Below are 12,571 nucleotides of genomic sequence, written 5' to 3' on the forward strand. Positions count from 1 at the left end.
TTTTGGAACCGGTTTTCTGTTACTTTAGGTTGTTGTTTTTAAGGATTTTATGTCGTTTGGATCCCCCAAAGATTTATTGAAGTGCAATCTTGGATTCTCTTTGCAAGCGTCTGATGACTTGGCCAGTAGGGGCAACTGCCAATGCTTTGGGGTATGTGGTATAGACAGCCAATGTCTGGGTAGCTGATATCCAGAGTTGCTGCTCTGCTCTCTCAGAGTGTAAACACAAATCAAAGAAGTTATAGGAGCTAAGATATCATCGAATTAATCCAGATTGATCTAGAATTTCTCAATGTTTTCTCAAAAGATAACACCAGTTTATTGTAGAGATAAACTAAATCATATTTGCTTTCTACACTATAAAAAATGGTTAGATAAATATCAATCTTTAGATTTATCTGTCATCTAGAAGCAATGAGCTCTCCCGTCTCCGTCCCCCATAATAATTTAGATAAAAACTGAAGTTTGTTCAAAAATGTTGAAACTTTGTCTCTAAAATTAGTATTAAGTTGGTTTTATTTTAGACGACGGTGCAATATGGCTGATGGCAAAGAGAGAGGAGCAGCACCATCTGTGGATGGACCGTAAACGGCCCATCCTAATTTAGGAAAACAACTTGCTGTCCTCATTCTCACACAATTCTCCACACAGGTGTATAGTTTAAAATATTCTTCAGCTCTTCTGTCAGTAGAGTGAGCTTTAATGTGCAACAACGGAGCAGAAACTTTCATTTCTCTGAGGGTTTTAACATTTCCGTCTCATGTTCTTCCCATTTTTAAGCCACTCTTCTTTTTTTTTTGCTTCCTTCCCTCAGGTATGGCTTTTCCTCACAAAGCACACCTCCGACAGTTCTCTTGCAGCAGACAAGACTCCCGATTAAGTTTGGATCTCAGACGACCTCTTCATCACGCGGCGTTTTTGCGTGCGAGTCCTTCCATGTTTTACGGAGAGTGCCAACACTCCTGTCTCCATAGTCAGGGGAAGCGTTAAGGTCAGACAACGAGCGGTGCAGGGTTTTAGTCTCAGCTCCTCATAGCGCTTCCTCCAACACATATTAAACCCACCCACTCCCTTGAACAGTCGCAGGGCCATAAAAAGCTCTGCAAGAAGGAGAGGAAAGGAGGAATCATTACCTGCAATTTATAAACCATTAAGAGGCATATTAAAAAGCCTGCAATCTAATTCACCCAGCGGTGGTCCCTGGCACTGATCATGACGAGGGGGAGAGGAGAGTTCATTCAGGGAGTGTGTGTTGGCCACTAAGAGTGTGTGTGTGTGATGTTAATGGAGTCCAGGGAGTCACCTCTAGTCGAGGGAGGCTGCTTACCTCTGCACGGATGCTGGAGTCAGCACAAGGGCCTGAAGGGAGGCGATGGAGGCGAAGAAGCAAAGCCAGGAGGTGATAAAGCAACTTCCAGGGATGCGATATGGCTCCTCCATCCCACCTCGTTCACATGGTCATCCTTTAAGGCTTCATGGTTAACGTCTAAACTGAGCATGCTGCTGAAATGAAAGGACTAATTTGCCTTGTCAACTTCATTGAGCTCTTGGTGGGAACATTATTACATCCTTATGTTGTCTGGGCAGGCACTGTAGGACTTTAATTTAAACTGCGCGGAGAAATCAAAGTCACTTGAGGTCTATAACATGAAATACTTGACAAAATTAGAGGCAAATACAGTTTAAAGCATCAAACGTGACACTTTCAATTCTTTACAAATTAGCGTTTATTCTTATTTCCTGAATCACCTCATTGTAAAACCTCACCAGAATTCATTTCTGTGAATTAATCCCCCGGAAAATGGGGGAAAGCTGAAAGACTTTGTTGAAGCAACATGGTGTTTGTCAAACAACTTTCTCCTCAACACCTCAACGAAACAGAAAAAGACAGACATTCCTCCATTATTCATCAGTGGGGACTGCGTGGAGAGAGCGTCAAACTTCCGCTTCCTGGACGTCCTCATGGAAGAGGCCTTAACCCGGACCACAAACACCACTCAGCCGCTGAAAAAGGCCCAACAGAGACTGGACTTCCAGAGAATACTCAGGAAAAAACCCACATCACCCACATCAACTACGTACAATTTGTGCATTAGGTACAGCAGCTCTACACTGACTGCAGCAGGTCTCCCCACTCTGGAAACCCTCCACAGCTCCCGCTGCCCCAACAGAGCAAGGAGCATCATCAAAGACCCCTCACACCCCGGTTTGATCTGTTACCTTTAGGCAGACCTTACAGGTCAAGTAAAGCAAGGAGCACTCTTAATCCAACTAATCCAATATTTTAAAGATCTGCTCCGATGAAAATGGTTCCTGTGGCATTTTTTTTCTCGTTATGGAGGACGTATAATTAATAATAAAGTTGCATTTCTGAGTATTTCATTATTCAAATTGTTTGGCATCAGGAGCAGAGAAAAACATGCTGTTTGAAAATGATGCATTTGCGACATTGATTGATTTCAAGTATTGTAGTCAATCCAATAAAAAAATTCACAAAGATTTATCAAACGCATTACAGAAAGGATAAAAAATGTATGGATAAAAAACAAAAAACAAAGACACAGTTAAGTCCCATTTGCTTAATTAAATATAGAGCTCACTGACGAAAGTCATGGGCGGGGCCACAAGCTCCCTGCTCTGCTCCATTCTGATGCATCCAAACCTTGCTGCATTATGCTCTTTTTTCTAAGTGTAACATAAATGACTGGTGCAGCTTTTAGATGTACATTTTAATTATTATTTTTAAATTAATTAATTAGTTGTAAATTCTTGTTTTTAATGACCAAATGGTAATCATTTGGAAATTGCTTACTTTTGTTTGTTTTTGTTTTTTTAATGAGTACAGACTGACTGAATAGCACTTACATTTTTTTGTAGATGTGAAAACGTTAAGAAACATAAAAAAGGAAACAAACTAAATTAGTACATCATTCCAGGTGAACAAATCTGCCTTCAATTCCGTGACAAAAGAACATTTTTGAAGATTTTTTTCCAGATGGATTCCAGTTACATTTTGAACAGAATAGATAGACAAATAAAAGCATTTTTGTGAAGCGTTCTGTTGTTTGTTTGTGTCCTTGCTCCGAAGTTACGCATCAATCCTCTTCTGAAACAGTCAGAACACAAACCATCAATGGGGGACATTTGTCCTCACTTGCAATATTCCTAATAAAACCTTTTAGCAGCTCGTTTGTTCCTGTTAGATACTTTCTACTTCAATGTTAAATATTTCTTTTTCACAGGATATATTTAAAATGAATGAATTGTTCCATCCAGGCTGTTCTGGATTGTGAGTTTGTTGTTCTGCTCCTCCCATCTTAATGCAGCTCCGTCTTGACTTAATGCGCGGTGCTTTTAAAACCATGCATGCTGGCTATAAATCACGTCTGACTTTCACTGGAGAGCATCCACGATAAAACCTCGTGGGAGGGAAGCGGCTTCGGAGGGAACAGCTTGTGTGCTGCAGCAGGGAAACTCGTCCGTGACGACATAACTCCTCCGTTGGCTGACGCCATCGCCGACAAGCGTGACCCAAACCGTTCTCATTATTATTTTTTACAGATCTTTAGACTCGTTATGGGATGTTGTTTTCCTACAGCTTGTTCTGTCCATGTTTTTCCAATGTACAGTGAGTTTTTTACAAAAAGACAAAAAAAAACCCACCTTATGTTCGTGAATATACATTAAAAGCAGCCTTAAACATAAGGCTGCACGGGTAAACTATTATTCTGAATCCCCCTGATGGGTCATGTTGCATAATCAAAGAAAACAGCAGAGGTTGAAAAAACATGTTTCTACATTTAGTAATGGTAACTTGTATCTCAACCATAGTAATATTCATGCTGGAGAGCAGTAAAAGAAAACACTGATCATGAGACAAAAACTTTCAATTAAATGCACAAATATCTTAGAATCCAATGAAGTTCAAACGTAAACGAATTACAGATATGGACGCCCACCTGAGGAAGTAGTAGAAGCACAAGAATCAAGATGTTTTCCACAGTGCATAGTGGAAGTGTAATGAAATAAAACTGCCACTTTGCAAAGTGATGCATCATAAAATGTCAGTGTTTAAAAAGGGGAAATGCAGGAAAGAGCAACTTAAAACCTTAATAAATAAACTCAAAGAATGACAAAATCATAAAACAAAAAGAGAAACAGAGAGTGATGAAGTGGATGAGCTCACCGCGCTTGAGAGAATCCTGAATAATTAACTGTAATAAGCTCAGACGGGGAATACTACGACAGAGGAAACAAACTATGAAACCAAAAGTTAATGAAATAACACAAGAAAGCAAACGATAGAAAAAGACAACCCTCGCGGTACCCCTCCCTAAAAGGGCTGATTCCAGATGCCCTAACCCCACTGCACTGGATGAGAGAAGAGGACCAGGAGAAGGACCAGAATACCAGGAGGTTTAGGGCCCTCCAATCAAATACAAGTGAGGGGTGTCATGGCAAACCCCTCCCCAGGAACGTTCATAAATAAACTTAAACATAGGCAAACTGTGAATTGTTTGAAGGCTGTGAGGCACTTTGTGAATGCAGGAAGATTAGTGAAAAGTTAGAAGCTGCTGGTTATTCTGTTTGATTCATAAGAAACTATAGATGTCCTAGCTTTGATTTTAACCAGTGACGTGTGGAGAGGCTGACGGCAGGTGAGGCACTGACGCCATCAGTCAGACAAACGAAGCCTGCAGACTAGATTATTCATCATTTGATTGATTGCCGTTAAAGTATGTTGTTTAAAATCTCATATCAAAACTTTTCTTCCGTTTACAAACTGTAGCATAGAGAAGAATCACCAAAATGGTTATAAGTGACTTACTTTTACTCATGATTGAAGTCTGTGTGCCTCTCCTTCTGAAGACACTGACTTGATAACCTGTTTTTAGACGTCTTCCTTTTTCTTTCTTCAGCTTTAAAAGTCTCTGTCTCCATGGAGACCACTGTTCAAGACACGTCTAAACAAATTCCTAAGTTTAGACACAATATTCTCCATTCAGAAAACAATGCTAAACAATATTAAAGTACTACTGGACGGCTGCACTTGACTTGCTCCCACTAACTCTATTATTCTTTATCTGCAGTGTCACATTCTGTGGGATCACCAGCGCCCTCTGCCTTGAGGGAGGTGTACTGGCAAGAAATAAGCTGTAATTCAAAAATAAAGCGTCTTTTTATGACAATAGAAAGACCAAAACACTAAAGCGCATGCGCCAGCTGCAGCTCAGTCAGTGTGTCCAGCGCAGGGTAGGCGCAGTGTTTTATTTTTTATTTTTTAACCAAAGAAATGCTGAAAACCCACACAGAGAAAAACGTAATCATGAATTAGACCTGTCTAAAAATTAATATTTGGATTTTATTTTTGATTTTAAAAAGTATATTCATTTTATTTTATTTGTGTATTTTAAGCTATATTTTGCCGGTAAGGCAAAATATAATCATGTCATACAATAGAAAATTAGGGAAATAAAAATATTACCAAAAGCTGAAAATGAGATTATGTACACACTGCAATTTAGTGAGAGTTTTTTTTTTATTCAAAAGGGTCATTAGTTAAATTTGGAGAAGAAGTGAAATGTCTTCAGTTCAAATGATTTGTTAAACCTTTTCTGGTATGAAGCCAACATCCATGAGTCTTCACAGATCCTACAGCTCCTTGTTTTCTGAGTTTACCTGAACTAGAAGTTAGATTTCTGTGATGTGTCCATTCTTCACGGAAACGTTAAACTTCCTTTAATACTTCATCTTAATGCTGTTCTGGTGGATGTATAATTATAATAAATCAATTTTTTGTTGTTGTACAAACTAATTTTGCTGGATTTGTTAACTTGAGAGCCGCTCTTTAAACCGGGTGTTACTGACATGAGACATTTGGAACTACTGGAAAAGAGTATCAGTGTCCAGGCTCGATACCGAGTCGTAATGGGAAATCTGTTTGAGGGAGACATTTTCAGTATTCTTGGTCCTAATAAAACCTGACTGAGTGATTCTGTTTCTATCTCTGCAGTGCTGATACAATATACACAGACCACACAGTCTTAGCCATGAAGTCTTTGCCGGGGGAAGGTCAAAAGGGTCAATAAATGTGGCGTTGAACGCGTCTGGCCGGAGCCTGAGGCCTGCTCACACATATCATAACAACATCAGAGTCAATACGCTCCAAATTGAGCTCTAATGCAGAACACTGCACAAATCGATATTCTTAAAAAGGTTACACGTCAAACTATTAAATACTTTATTGATCCATTTGCAATATGTAGTGTTTGTGTAGTTATCCTCATCCTGTGATTCAGGAGTTTTAATATTTTGACTTACGAATGTCACACGGGAAATATTTTTCATCAAGTTGACCAAATTTGACTTTTTGGGGGAGTTTTTAGTCACTTTTATCTGTTTTTAAAAATCTATACATATTTTTACCATTAAGCATACATACAAGACACTAAAGAAGATTTTTTTTAAACTTTCATACTCAAACACCTCCTACCCTGGAGAACCCAGGGGTCAAATTGGGCTTTTTTCTTTTTTTTACTTTATTTCTTTTCTTTTTTCTTCTACATACTTATTTATTGGCTACTATTTAGTAGGCCTGCACAATTACAATAAATGGTTACCTTAGATGTGCTAAAACAATCTTATCGCAGCTTCATTTAATGAATTGTATTTAATGAATCAAAAAAAATCCCAATTGACCAATCAGATGGACTCCTTTCATGTTACATGTTAGACTATAGAGTCATTTGGATTATAATTTAAGGTATGTTGACTTTTATTTAAATGAAGCTTTTGCAGTGAAATGGAAATGATGTATTTGGTTTAGTTGTTTTACTGTTTGTTCAAATATCACATATTATATTGTTATCGAAATATTGATCACTAATATAACAAATCGCGAGTTTTCCTCATACCGTGCAGCCCTACAACATCTGTAGCTACAAGGCTACAAGCTACAGGGTAGTTCTGCGGATAGATTACAGGGTTGTGTCAGGAAGGGCATCTCTGCCAAACCACCTGTGCGAATCAGTGAAAGCTGTTTTTATACCAAAGCGATTTTATAATGACAGATCGATTCGATTAACAACTTGTCTCAAACAAATTGATCTGTTCGGATCGCAGAAACATGAAATTGATTAAGTCGATTCTTTGTTACGCTCTTATCTAATAATATTCTGTAATATTTCTGTATAATTCCATGTGGAAAAACAACAGTGAGCTGAACTTTAGGAAACTAAAATGTGAATGAATTTTTTGTTAATTCTTGTTTGCTCGTTTGTGTGTATACAAATTTAATTTATGCTTGATTATGTTGCAAGAAATGTAAGGAATCTGGAAAACTTCACCTACAACGTTGAGTAACCAGGTAGTTATCTTTGAGTCACACTGGTTGAAGTTTTGGCTAAAGATTTCCTGGATCCATTTTAAGTCCGTGAATCTGATCATTAAAAGAATATCGACTGTGAGTCGTATAAGCAACAGTGAATTATGATATAAATTGTTACCGCCCTAAGAAAAAGGTTAGTGATGCTTGCAGACAAATAAAGAATGAGGACAAACAGAACGTTTAGACTATTTAGATCAATCGAAGATGAAAATGAATCATCCTCTGAACCAAAAGTGGTGAAACGACACTTTCGGAAAAGTTAAAAGCCACATCAGAGGCGAGATAAGGAGCATAAACGCAGAGGGACAGAGGAGAAATGAGTGACCAGAGGTGTTCATGAATGCTGCACATTCAATAGACAGACAAGAAAACAGTCAGGAAAAGGGGGAAAAAATCGAAAAAGGGCAGCCGAGAGGAAGAGAAAGTAAGTGGGATTGAAAGTAAAGGGACTGACAGTGAAGGATGAAAGCAGTTAAAGGTATCTGCCAAGCGATCTGTTATTTCAAAAAGAAGGAGAGAAACAGCTTCTCTTTCTTTCTTATTTTACAGCTAAATAAAGACTCTCATCAATTTAAATCAGCGGGGTTCCTGGACCTCACCTTTTCTCTGTCAGTTCCTGGGTGATGAAGGCGTGTTCCGCCCTCCCCTTGTCCATTCATCACACATAGGAAGAAGAGACCCCTCCTGGGGCATTTTGGGTAATCTTGCATGGCCGGAAATGTGGCAACGGTGAACGGATGGCGGCAGGGTCCTTTGTTATTTACTGCTCACTTAGCCCCTCTGCACCCCGACACACATGCAATTTATGAAGACAATAGTCGGACCTGCCGCGCTCCGCTGGAGCACTCCCTGATGGATGTACATGCAGCCGGGAGAGGAGGGAGAAGAGGAGGGAGGGAAGCAGGGAGAGCCAGGATGACGAAGATTGAGGCTGGTGTGTCAAACTCTTTTCATTGCCATTAAACTTGGCTTCATGAAAGGAAACAGCATCACGATCATGATCGTTTTGGAGTGGAGATGTGAATAAAAACGGACCCACTCCGGATAAAATCAAATTATATGTGTTTTTGACATGTTGTTGTAGCTTTTTCTGATGATAGAAGACATAGAAAGAAAAAAGGCTTTTTATCATGTAGAAGTGGGGGTGTTACATGTAAAACTAATGCAAGGCAGTTACACCCATTATAGAAAGGAAATATTGGAATAAAACATAAAGTTGGGAAAAGAGAAAGCACACATTTATTATTCATTAAATCAAGTCTTCTGAAAGGTAAAGACTGACTAGAACAGCAAACCATGTTTAGTATGTTTAAATACAAAAATAGAGCAACGCAACAGAGTTTATAAAAGATTCTTACTTTCAGTTCTGATGGTCTAAATCACAGGAGATTTGATTTCAACAAATGTGCTTTTTTGTTGTTGTTAAACTTTGTAACTCACAACAGACTGATTTGAAAAAATGCATGATGCCATAAACACCCTTTTTAAAGACCCACTCTGATCACATTTGCACATATTCTTTGTTCAACAAACTTATAAACAAATACAATTTGAGAGTTATGATAAAAGTAATCAGTGTCTTTTTTCTTTCAAAACCTCCTTTTTCCCTTTATTGTGTGGAGCGCGAACAACGGTGGCACCGTCTCAAGATGTGTCTATATTTCCTATCTTAAGCAAGGGGCAGAAAAGAAACAAGAATATTATTCTTCCAACTCCTCCCTTCCATTCATGGAGTTGTATAATTTATGTTGTATTCAGTACATGTCTTTGTATTTTTGATGCTTCATGAAAGAAAAAGATTATATTTGTGACAGAAAATACTCTGGGTTTGTCTCAAGCTCCCTGCTCCGCTCCATTCTGATGAATTCACTTGCAGACCAACAGATCCGCGAAGGTCTTTGTTTTCCTTGGCTGGAATCTGGCTCAGGCTGTAAGCTAGCAGGGGGTGGGGTGAGGGGAAGGGGAGAGCGGGGCTTCCATGCGGCAACAGTCCTGCCTCCAACTCTGAGGTGAATTTCTAATGAACTCCTGTCGCTCTGCAGAAACTATATCCTAGAAAACAAACGACACTTTTCTTTATTCTGGCTAAAAACAGCATAATGTGGGGAGACTTTAACAGTTGATCGGAGCGGAACTTTAAGCACTAGCATCAACTTCCTTTTGTGGACCAAACTCACAACTTCCCTCTCAGGACGTCATCTGAAATGCCACCAACACACCAAATGTCACCAGAATGTCAGTAACTCGCTGTCGGGGTCTGAGCTTTTTTATTTTGGTGCCTTCCTCTTTCTGTTCTGCCTCAACCTGCAGCCGCCCGCTCATCCGAAGACTTCACCTTTGCAGTCCCTGTGCTCAGACTCTCCTTTTATTTAGTAGGGAGGGGGGGGAGAAAGCAGCAGGGTTCTAAACGCTTCCATTTATAATGATCCATTAGAATAATCAGTGATAACAAGTCAATTTTCATAAAACAGCAGGATTAATGAGCTCAACCCTACTTATGTTCCACCCATTTTGCACTGTAAATCAATAATCCCATAATAATCTTCTTCAGTGGGGCAACAAAGCCCCACGGGCAGCATCCTGTCTGCCTCTCTGTGAGTTATCTGAGACGCCCCGCCATCTCCTTTGTTCTCCGTGAAGCTGTCTTTTGGGACTGCCAAGACCAATCGTACGTATTTTTAGTGTTTTCTTCAGTTTTTGGTGTGAAACTAAACTCCAAGAACTGGAGGGGCTGATGAGATCCTGGGGGGTGTGGATGCAAGGAAATGTAGGAGTCGCGATGGTGACGAGGTTGACACTTTTGCCTGATTCTTTTTAATCAGCGTTTCCTCCCCGTGTATAACGGCGCTCCGAGGTGCAATCGTTCTCAACCTCCCTGCCTTTGCTTTTGTTTTCTCATTTAGATTTTAATGACTTTAACATAGGAAGAAAAACAACTTTGGGAGGAAATGATTAAATCAGTTCAACAGAATTAGTCTTTTACCAAACAAAAATCTACAAGCAGAACAAAAATTAAAACAATTCATTTTTGTTTACAGGGTTTTTATAGACTTATCCCAAAGGAAATATAAAAATTCAGTCACATGTAAGTTATATAAGAAAGCCATGACGGCTATAATAAATAACAGAATGCAGAACAATTAAAGCAAATGTCTGTACTTTTATAGGTGTGTACTTCAGTCAGAGCTGTAATTTGAACATTAAATTTGCGCAACTAGCCTTCCAGCAGTGCTGCCATAGCAACTTGGAGTATTTTTAATCCTTCGGCTGGTATAAGGAACATACATGCAGCACATGTTTGACAGAAGCAATAGAATTAAAGTCTACCTGCAGGCACTTTCATTTGCAGCCCCTTTGTGGAGAAATTGCTGCTCTGCTGCAACCTGTTGATCTGCGGAGCAGGAGGAACTCGGGCCGGGGTCAACAACGGCCAAAACGTGGACTCGCTGCGCTGAGGACAGAAGTGAAAAACCTTAAATGATGCTCCACAAAAGTAAACAGAAACACAACAGCAGGATCTGTAGGAGGAGATCATCTGAGCTTCAGAACATAAACGGTTAGTAAAGACACAAGACTTTGACATTTTTACATCCTGAATCTTTTAATAAACACTTTTAGAAAAGATCTAAAAAATATGTATAATTTAATCGTTTTTATACCATGGTCCGGGTGAATGCTCGATTCTGATTGGCTGCTGGGTGTGCATTAAAAAGTGACATACCACAGGATAACCGCACGGTGAAAAAATAAGTTCTTTAAAACAACCTTTTGCCTCATACTTTGGACAAAAACAAGAGGTAAGAGGTGAACTTTCTCTAAGAACTGATGCTTTATTCAACCCATCGGAAAGATCAGCATATATATATATGGCTTTTTATCGCCGAATCTTGACTGCAGTGGTGGTGCGGCGCGACGCGAACTATTTTTTACGTAACAAATAGTTCGCTTTTTGTGAGAAAAGCTATCCAAATTGAAAAAAAAAAAGAATTGAGGACTAAAAACTGGTTACTATTTATTGCTTTTGTAAGTGACCATGGTATAAGTGGGTTAATGGCCTTCGACGTATGCATTATCACTTTTTAACGCACGCCGTGGAAGCCTGAACCGTCCGACGCGAAGCATACTTCGTCGGCCATTAACCCTTACATTTATAAACCTTCAATAACTCAAACATAACCAAAAACAAAACAAAATCTAATGAACTGAAGGAGGGTAACAGAAGCAGATATCCTGGAAAGAAGGCACTTATGGAGACTGAGGACAGTTAATAGAGCTGAAAACAGCTGTAGAGGATTATCAACAAGAACCTTCAAACTTTTTGAAATCTCACAAGCAGACAACAGCATTAATGTTTGCTTTTGAAACAACAGGGGTGCATAGTGGGTCAAAAACATTCATTTAACACAACATACTCTTCGAATAGAATATAGATTTTAAGAACTCCGGAGTGTAAAATCTTGCAGCATGCACACTAGTTCTATTTCAGAAATGAGTTATTGCCAAAATAATTTATTTAAATAATACTGAAATCTGAAAGTTTTAACAAATTCAATGTTTTAGACTTTAAATCAAGCATGTTTTGTTTTTTATATATATATTTATGTTTGCATTTAGTTGAGTTGTTTTTCTAAGTACATTTTTCATGCTTTCCCAGCTTCTGCTGGTCTGATAAAAAAGATAGGCACTTGAGGTCATTCCTTTCTATGGTACCTGCACATGTCCACAAACTAGACTCTAAAATGTGTCTACTGAAGGATCTAATGAAATCTATCAGCTAATATAACCAAGCAGAGCAGCAAATATAAGCATATCTGCCGGAAATCTGCTCCATTGTCTGTGCAAACATCTCGACTTTTGCAACGTTCAAATTTACAGTGCAGAGTTTTTGGAGCAGTGAAAAGCATGTTTTTGCATCTGTGCTGGAATAAAAGTTATGTTAAAGAATTAAATCAAAGCTGTTCGCAATGTGAATTCGTGTTGAATCACACAGGAGGCCCCTGAGAACAGCTTGCAGCCTCCTGCCTCCTCCTGCCGGTCACCTCCTCTCTCCTTGCTCCTTGCTCTGGCTGTCCCCGTCCCAATGGCACACTTTGAAGAAAGAAACAGTTGGTTCGTGCGCCAGCATCAAGCCTCAACACAGTAGTGCCTGCCTCAGCAGCAATCTCTGCAGCAGCATTTAGAACA

At 39.3% G+C, this 12,571-nt stretch overlaps 1 long non-coding RNA gene across 1 annotated transcript; it reads right to left on the bottom strand.

Annotated features, from left to right (window-relative positions):
* Positions 1-679: 679 nt before the first annotated feature.
* LOC144984050 (uncharacterized) lies at positions 680-5,075 on the bottom strand. Its single transcript, XR_013647672.1, has 3 exons — positions 4,829-5,075; positions 1,328-1,503; positions 680-1,100 (listed from the first exon to the last, which is right to left on the bottom strand). It is a non-coding gene; the product is annotated as an uncharacterized LOC144984050 (long non-coding RNA).
* Between the last annotated feature and the right edge of the window lie 7,496 nt (positions 5,076-12,571).

This window comes from Oryzias latipes, chromosome 15 (assembly GCF_053564925.1).
Source record: "Oryzias latipes strain Hd-rR chromosome 15, Olatipes_Hd-rR_3.1".
NCBI classification, from domain to species: Eukaryota; Metazoa; Chordata; class Actinopteri; order Beloniformes; family Adrianichthyidae; genus Oryzias; species Oryzias latipes.